Consider the following 7,440-nt stretch of genomic DNA (forward strand, 5'->3'; position numbering starts at 1 on the left):
GTGGCAAGCGGGGGCTACTCTCTAGTTGCGGTGCTCGGGATCTAGAACGGGTGGGCTGAGTAGCTGTGGCTTCCAGGCTCCAGAGCATGGGCTCAGTAATTGTGGAGCATGAGCTTAGTTACTCTGTGGCATGTGGGATCTTCCCAGAGCAGAGATCGAACCTGTGTCTCCTATATTGGTAGGGAGATTTTTTTTTTACCAGTGAAGCCCAGTTCGTTTGTTTGTTTTTAATTTTATTTTATTTTTAAACTTTACAATATTGTATTAGTTTTGCCAAACATCGAAATGAATCCACCACAGGTATACATGTGTTCCCCATCCTGAACCCTCCTCCCTCCTCCCTCCCCATACCATCCCTCTGGGTCGTCCCAGTGCACCAGCCCCAAGCATCCAGTATCGTGCATCAAACCTGGACTGGCAACTTGTTTCATACATGATATTATACATGTTTCAATGCCATTCTCCCAAATCTTCCCACCCTCTCCCTCTCCAACAGAATCCATAAGACTGTTCTATACATCAGTGTCTCTTCTGCTGTCTCGTACACAGGGTTATTGTTACCATCTTTCTCAATTCCATATATATGTGTTAGTATACTGTATTGGTGTTTTTCTTTCTGGCTTACTTCACTCTGTACAATAGTCTCCAGTTTCATCCACCTCATTAGACCTGATTCAAATGTATTCTTTTTAACGGCTGAGTAATACTCCATTGTGTATATGTACCACAGCTTTCTTATCCATTCATCTGCTGATGGACATCTAGGTTGCTTCCATGTCCTGGCTATTATAAACAGTGCTGTGATGAACACTGGGGTACACGTGTCACTTTCCCTTCTGGTTTCCTCAGTGTGTATGCCCAGCAGTGGGATTGCTGGGTCATAAGGCAGTTCTATTTCCAGTTTTTTAAGGAATCTCCACACTGTTCTCCATAGTGGCTGTACTAGTTTGCATTCCCACCAATTTTTGAAGCAATGAAAGTAGTACCTGGGCTCCGCCTGTGCTGCCGCCACCTCTGCCGCTGCTTAGGGCCCGGCTCCACTCCTCCTCCTTCTCCGCCTTCTTTCCTGAGTGCTGCCCGGCCGGCCGCCATGGCGAATGTGGCCAACATGAAACTGTAGGACATCCTGGGCGTCCCGCCTGGCGCCAGCGAGAACGAGCTGAAGAAGGCATACAGAAAGTTAGCCGAAGAATACCATCCTGATAAGAATCCAAATGCTGGTGACAAATTCAAAGAAATAAGTTTTGCATATGAAGTACTATCAAATCCTGAGAAGTGCAAACTATATGACAGATATGGAGAACAAGGTCTTCGGGAAGGTACCGGTGGAGGTGGTGGCATGGACGATATTTCCTCTTACATCTTTGGTAGAGGATTATTTAGCTTCATGGGTAATCAGAGCAGAAGTCGAAATGGCAGAAGAGAAGACATGATGCACCCACTCAAAGTATCTTTAGAAGACCTGTATAATGGCAGGACAACCAAACTACAACTTAGCAAGAATGTACTCTGTAGAACATGCAGTGGCCAAGGTGGGAAGTCTGGAGCTGTTCAGAAGTGTAGTGCTTGTCGGGGTCGAGGTTTACGCATCATGATCAGACAGCTGGCTCCAGGGATGGTACAGCAGATGCAGTCTGTGTGTTCTGACTGTGATGGAGAAGGAGAGGTAATTAATGAAAAGGACCGCTGTAAAAAATGTGAAGGGAGGAAAGTGATGAAAGAAGTCAAGATTCTTGAAGTCCACTTAGACAAAGGCATGAAACATGGACAGAGAATTACATTTACTGGGGAAGCAGACCAGGCCCCAGGAGTGGAACCAGGAGACATTGTTCTTTTGCTACAAGAAAAAGAGCATGAGGTGTTCCAGAGAGATGGGAATGATTTGCACATGACATATAAGATAGGACTTGCTGAAGCTCTTTGAGGATTTCAGTTCCCATTTAAGCACCTTGATGGACGTCAGATTGTGGTGAAATACCCCCCGGCAAAGTAATTGAACCAGGATGTGTTCGTGTAGTTCGAGGTGAAGGAATGCCACAATATCGTAATCCCTTTGAAAAAGGTGATCTTTACATAAAGTTTGATGTGCAGTTTCCTGAAAACAACTAGATCAACCCAGATAAACTTTCTGAATTAGAAGATCTTCTGTCATTTAGACCAGAAGTTCCAAATGTTATTGGAGACACTGAGGAGGTAGAGCTTCAAGAATTTGATAGCACTCGGGGCTCAGGAGGCAGCCAGGGGCATGAAGCCTATAATGATAGCTCTGATGAAGAAAGCAGTAGCCATCATGGACCAGGAGTGCAATGTGCCCGTCAGTAAACTCTGCAAACAAACTGCACAGGTGGATTTTCTTTCCACATTGGCCTGGTTTGTTTTCCGCAATCCAGCTGGAGCGTCTGGTCAACCCAGATGAACTGATGGACATCTGTTGGTCTATGTGTAACTTTTAAAATTGGTATAGTATCTACAGAGTGTATAATTTAAACTAACCACAAAGCTTTCCATCTTCATTTCCACTGTTCTATAGCAGAATAAAGCACTTGAAAGGAAACAAGACTCCCTTTCACACATGGGTTATAAGTTTCAGTCCTGATATCTGTGCTTGATTTTTATCAGTTTTGTGTAGATTTTATGTTTCATATTTTAAATTCAATTCCCACATTGTAAAGTTTGTGTACAGTTCCTCCTGAAGCTTTGTGTTTGGCTGTACCTGCATAAGCTGCTACAAATAGAATAAAGAATTTCATAGCCTGTGTCTATCATTTAGATGCATGGGAAAATGGGCTTTGCACACAATAGGTTTGGAGCTGACTGGGAACAATGGAAAAAATATCATTAGGTGAGCTGTGGTTGTAAAGTTTTGGGCGGGGTGGGGGGGTATTTCTTTTTCTTTCTTTCTTTCTCCCCCGCCCCCACCTGTTTTTTTTTTTTTTTTTTACCATCTTGTGAAAGACTTCTGGAACTGAATAATAAAAAGCAGTTGGTGTAAATTAAAAAAAAAAAAAAAGTAGTACTTGGATTTTTGACTGCTTGGGGTTAGCTCCCCCAACATCCAAATTGTTCAAGGGTCAACTGTATATGTTTATTAAATCGTCATGTTGTACACCTTAAGCATATAATTTTTATTAAAAATCAATCCAGAAAAAGAAGACAGACAATATTAAATATATGCATATCTAATAACAAAGGTTTTTAAATAATTAAATAAAAATGGATAAAACTGAAAGTACAGATAGATTATGAGTATAGTTACAGATTTTAATATTCCTCAGTAATCATACAACAGGTAGACAAACCATCTTAATTGATGTTTATAGAACATAGCACCCAACTACAGTAGAATAAACATTTTTAAGTGAACATAAAACATTCACCTAGATCATACTCTGGGCCCTAAAATAGGTCTCAATAAATTCAAGAGGCTTGAAATCATATGAAGAATATTCTTTCACTGCAACAGAAACAAACCAGAATTAATAACAGAAAGTTAGCTGGGAAATCCCCAAATATTGGGAAATTAAACCACACAGTTAAAAATACACTATGGGTCAAAAAAGAAATCACAAGGGAAATTAGAAAATATTTTGAACTGAAATAAAAATGAAAACACAACATAAAATTCATGGGATGAGGCTAAAACAATGCTTAGAGGGAAATTTATAGCATTAAATGATTATATGAGTAAAAAGTTCTTAAATCAATTATCTAAACTTCTGCCTTTTGAAGCAAGAAAAATAAAAGTAAATTAAACTTGAAGTAAATTGAAAACAAATAATAAAGATGTAAGGAAACCAAAAAGTTTAAAATGGACAAATGAAGAAAAAGCTATGAAGCCAATAGCTGGTTCTCTGAATACATCAATAAAATTGATAAGCCTGAAGTTTATTCGCCTGGAACTTCCCCAGTGTTAATGCTGAATGTTCCAGATTTCAGGATCCATTCAGGTTTGAATGAACTGGCACAGTTGGTCACTCTGCAGTACACAGATTGATCAGGAAGTAGAAAAAGAAGGTGCAAATTAACAACATCAAGAATGAGACATATTTAATCTGTGTAATTCTTTTTGGGACACTTACTTGGCCTTTTCAGAATGATCAGCAGCACCCCTGGTCTCTACCCACTAGATTCCAGCAACATCCTAAATTTGTGACAAATGATGACATCTCTAGTCATTCGTACATGTCCCCTGGATGGGCAAAATGACCCTCACTTGAGAACCACTGATCTGATCCACATGGGTCAACTGATTAGCAACAGCAGCACCAATGTAATTCAATGGGGAAAAATACACTGTTGAATAAAGTGTGCTGCAACAATCATATCCTTACAGAGAGAAATGAATCTTTCACTATATAAAAAATTGCCTTTAAATGGATTATCTACCTAAACATAAGAGCTAAAATTATGACACTATCTGTAAGAAAACACAAGAGAAAATCTTTGTGGTTTTGGGTGAGCCAAAGCTTTTTTGGATCACTTAATAATACATTGAGCATCATCAAAATAAAAGGTCTGCTTTTCAAAGAAATTGTTAAGAAAATGAAAAACAAGCCATAGTCTGAGAGAAAATACCTGCAAAAAATAACTTGTTTTGGAACATACAAAGAAATTTTTGCTGTTTTTGTTACCACTGAACCACTAGGGAAGCCTATAAAGAAAGTTTACAACTCAATAAAAGAAAAACAACCCAGTGAAATTTAGCAAAAGATTTCAACAATCACTTTACCAAAGTAAATATGTAAATGCTAAATGAAAGCCCATAAAAAGAGTCTCAACATCATTAGTCATCAGAGAAATTAAAACCAAAATGAAGTATAGGTATATAGATACTCATCAAAATGGCTACATTATTTTTAGATGAAATAAACTAAAAATATCTGACAGTGCCAAGTGTTGACAGGTTTGTAGAGCAGCTGGAACTCTCATAAAATGCTGATAGGTATACAAAATGGTACAGCCTCTTTGGGAAACATTTGACAGTTTCCTATGACATTAAATACCACTTACCATATAACCCAGCAGTTCCAGTCCTGGCTATCTTCACAAGAGAAATGAAAACATGCTCACACAATGGCTTACAGGCAAATATTTATGGCAGCATTATCATAACTGCCAAAAGGTGGAAACAGCCTAAAAGTCCACCACTGGTGAGTGAATAAACAGACTGTGGTAGATCCATACAACGGAGTACCACTCAGCAATAGAAGGAAACAAACTGCTGATACCTAGAGTGGCACAGACGAATCTCAGAAACATTTTGTTGAATGTAAAAGTCGGACACAGTAGACTCCATCTGACGTAGTCTTCTACCTGCATTCTGGACTTAGATGGATTCTAGATTCCTGTCATTAAGGGGACAGAAATCAGGTAAACGTTTCTAGATGCTAACAGTGGAGGAGGGAGTTGATTGCAAAGGGGTGTAAGGGAACTTCGGGGGACGATGGAACTGCTGAGGACGATGCAACTGTCAGCAGCCAGGCAGCAGCACACGGTGACAAGAGGAATGAAGGTCCTTGTGCTTGGAGGGGCACTCAGGTGGCAACTCTACAGAGTGGCAGCAGCAGCACCAGCCACAACAGCTCTTCATGGAGGGCTTACACTAGGCCTGGCAATGTGATAAGCCCTTTAGATGCACTATCCCATTCAATCTTCAAAATAAACATCTGCGGTGAATTCTACAGCTTCCCATTTTTACACATGAGGGAACTGAGCCCTGGAGAGTTTGTGACATGTCCAAAGTCACTCCACTGGTCAGCGGGTATGACTGATCCCTAAATATGAGCTGTAAATCATGGATTGTCCTGCCTCCTGCATGGAGTGCTGTTTTACTTCTCTGTGACTGTGTTGCACAATGATATAATACGTATATTTTTCATCCCAACATGACCTTTTGCAATATAAGCCTGTGTGGTTATGCCACATGAACGATTAAAGCATTTCAGCCTAAATCGAGAGTCCCCGAATTAACCCTTTCTTGGCCAATAAGGAAGAAACACTTGGGAGTCTCTGTGTGTTGCAGGCTGTATTTTCTGCAAGCAGTTGCTAAGATAGAATTTGGGGTGATATCTAGAAAAGAAAGGGTAAGAAAGCAGGATTGGGTGAAGGGACCAGTCAAACCATAATGTCGACCCAACAAAATCCTGGCAAACCCAGTGGGGCTCCCTGATGTGAGTGTTGCCCAGAGGAGTGGCCCACATTGAGCCAGAATGGCCATGCTTTTTGTATCCCTGCCTCATTCAGTCACTGATTTAGGGTTGTCCCAAGAAGGATGTGACCTTGGGCAAGGCTACTCTCTACAGCAGAGGCAGTCCTGAGATGCTGACTGCTCAAGTTTGCCTCTATCCTGCAGCTGGTGAGCATCCTTGGGTTTGCACCTGGGCATGTACCGATGAGCCCATGGTCTGCTGCTGCTTCCAGAATGCTTCCCCATGGCACTGTCATGTTACTGAGTTATCCCAAGTCCTCCGAAGAGTTTTTCTTTTTCAATGCACATACTAATACTTGAAAAAATAAAATCCAGAAAGCATTGTCTTAGCAAACTTGATTGGCTGGTTTAAAACAAAAACCTGTGGCTAATTCATGCTAATGTATGGCAAAACCCACCACAATATTGTAAACTAATTAGCCTGCAATTAAAATAAATTACTTTTTTAAATTGCTTAACAAAATGTTGATCTTTTGCTTGTAATTAAGTGTTTCTTTTGGAGAAGGCAATGGCACCCCACTCCAGTACTCTTGCCTGGAAAATCCCAGGGACGGAGGAGCCTGGTGGGCTGCCGTCTGTGGGGTTGCACAGAGTCGGACACTACGGAAGCGACTTAGCAGCAGCAGCAAGTGTTTCTTTTATCAGATCAGATCAGAGCAGTGGCTCAGTCATGTCCGACTCTTTGTGACCGCATGAATAGCAGCATACCAGGCCTCCCTGTCCATCACCAACTCCTGGAGTTCACTCAGACTCACGTCCATCGAGTCAGTGACGCCATCCAGCCATCTCATCCTCTGTCGTCCCCTTCTCCTCTTGCCCCCAATCCCTCCCAGCATCAGAGTCTTTTCCAATGAGTCAACTCTTTGCACGAGGTGGCCAAAGTACTGGAGTTTCAGCTTTAGCATCATTTCTTCCAAAGAAATTCCAGGGCTGATCTCCTTCAGAATGGACTGGTTGGATCTCCTTGCAGTCCAAGGGACTCTCAAGAGTCTTCTCCAACACCACAGTTCAAAAGCATCAATTCTTCAGTGCTCAGCCTTCTTCACAGTCCAACTCTCACATCCATACATGACCACGGGAAAAACCATAGCCCTGACTAGACGAAACTTTGTTGACAAAGTAATGTCTCTGCTTTTGAATATGCTATCTAGGTTGGTCATAACTTTCCTTCCAAGGAGTAAGTGTCTTTTAATTTCATGGCTGCAGTCACCATCTGTAGTGATTTTAGAGCC

General features: G+C 41.2%; 1 pseudogene; it reads left to right on the plus strand.

The window, feature by feature from the left end:
• Positions 1–1,037: 1,037 nt before the first annotated feature.
• On the plus strand, positions 1,038–2,322 carry LOC104981770 (annotated as a pseudogene).
• Positions 2,323–7,440: the final 5,118 nt, after the last annotated feature.

This window comes from Bison bison, unplaced genomic scaffold (assembly GCF_000754665.1).
Source record: "Bison bison bison isolate TAMUID 2011002044 unplaced genomic scaffold, Bison_UMD1.0 scf7180017864519, whole genome shotgun sequence".
In the NCBI taxonomy this organism is placed as follows: domain Eukaryota; kingdom Metazoa; phylum Chordata; class Mammalia; order Artiodactyla; family Bovidae; genus Bison; species Bison bison.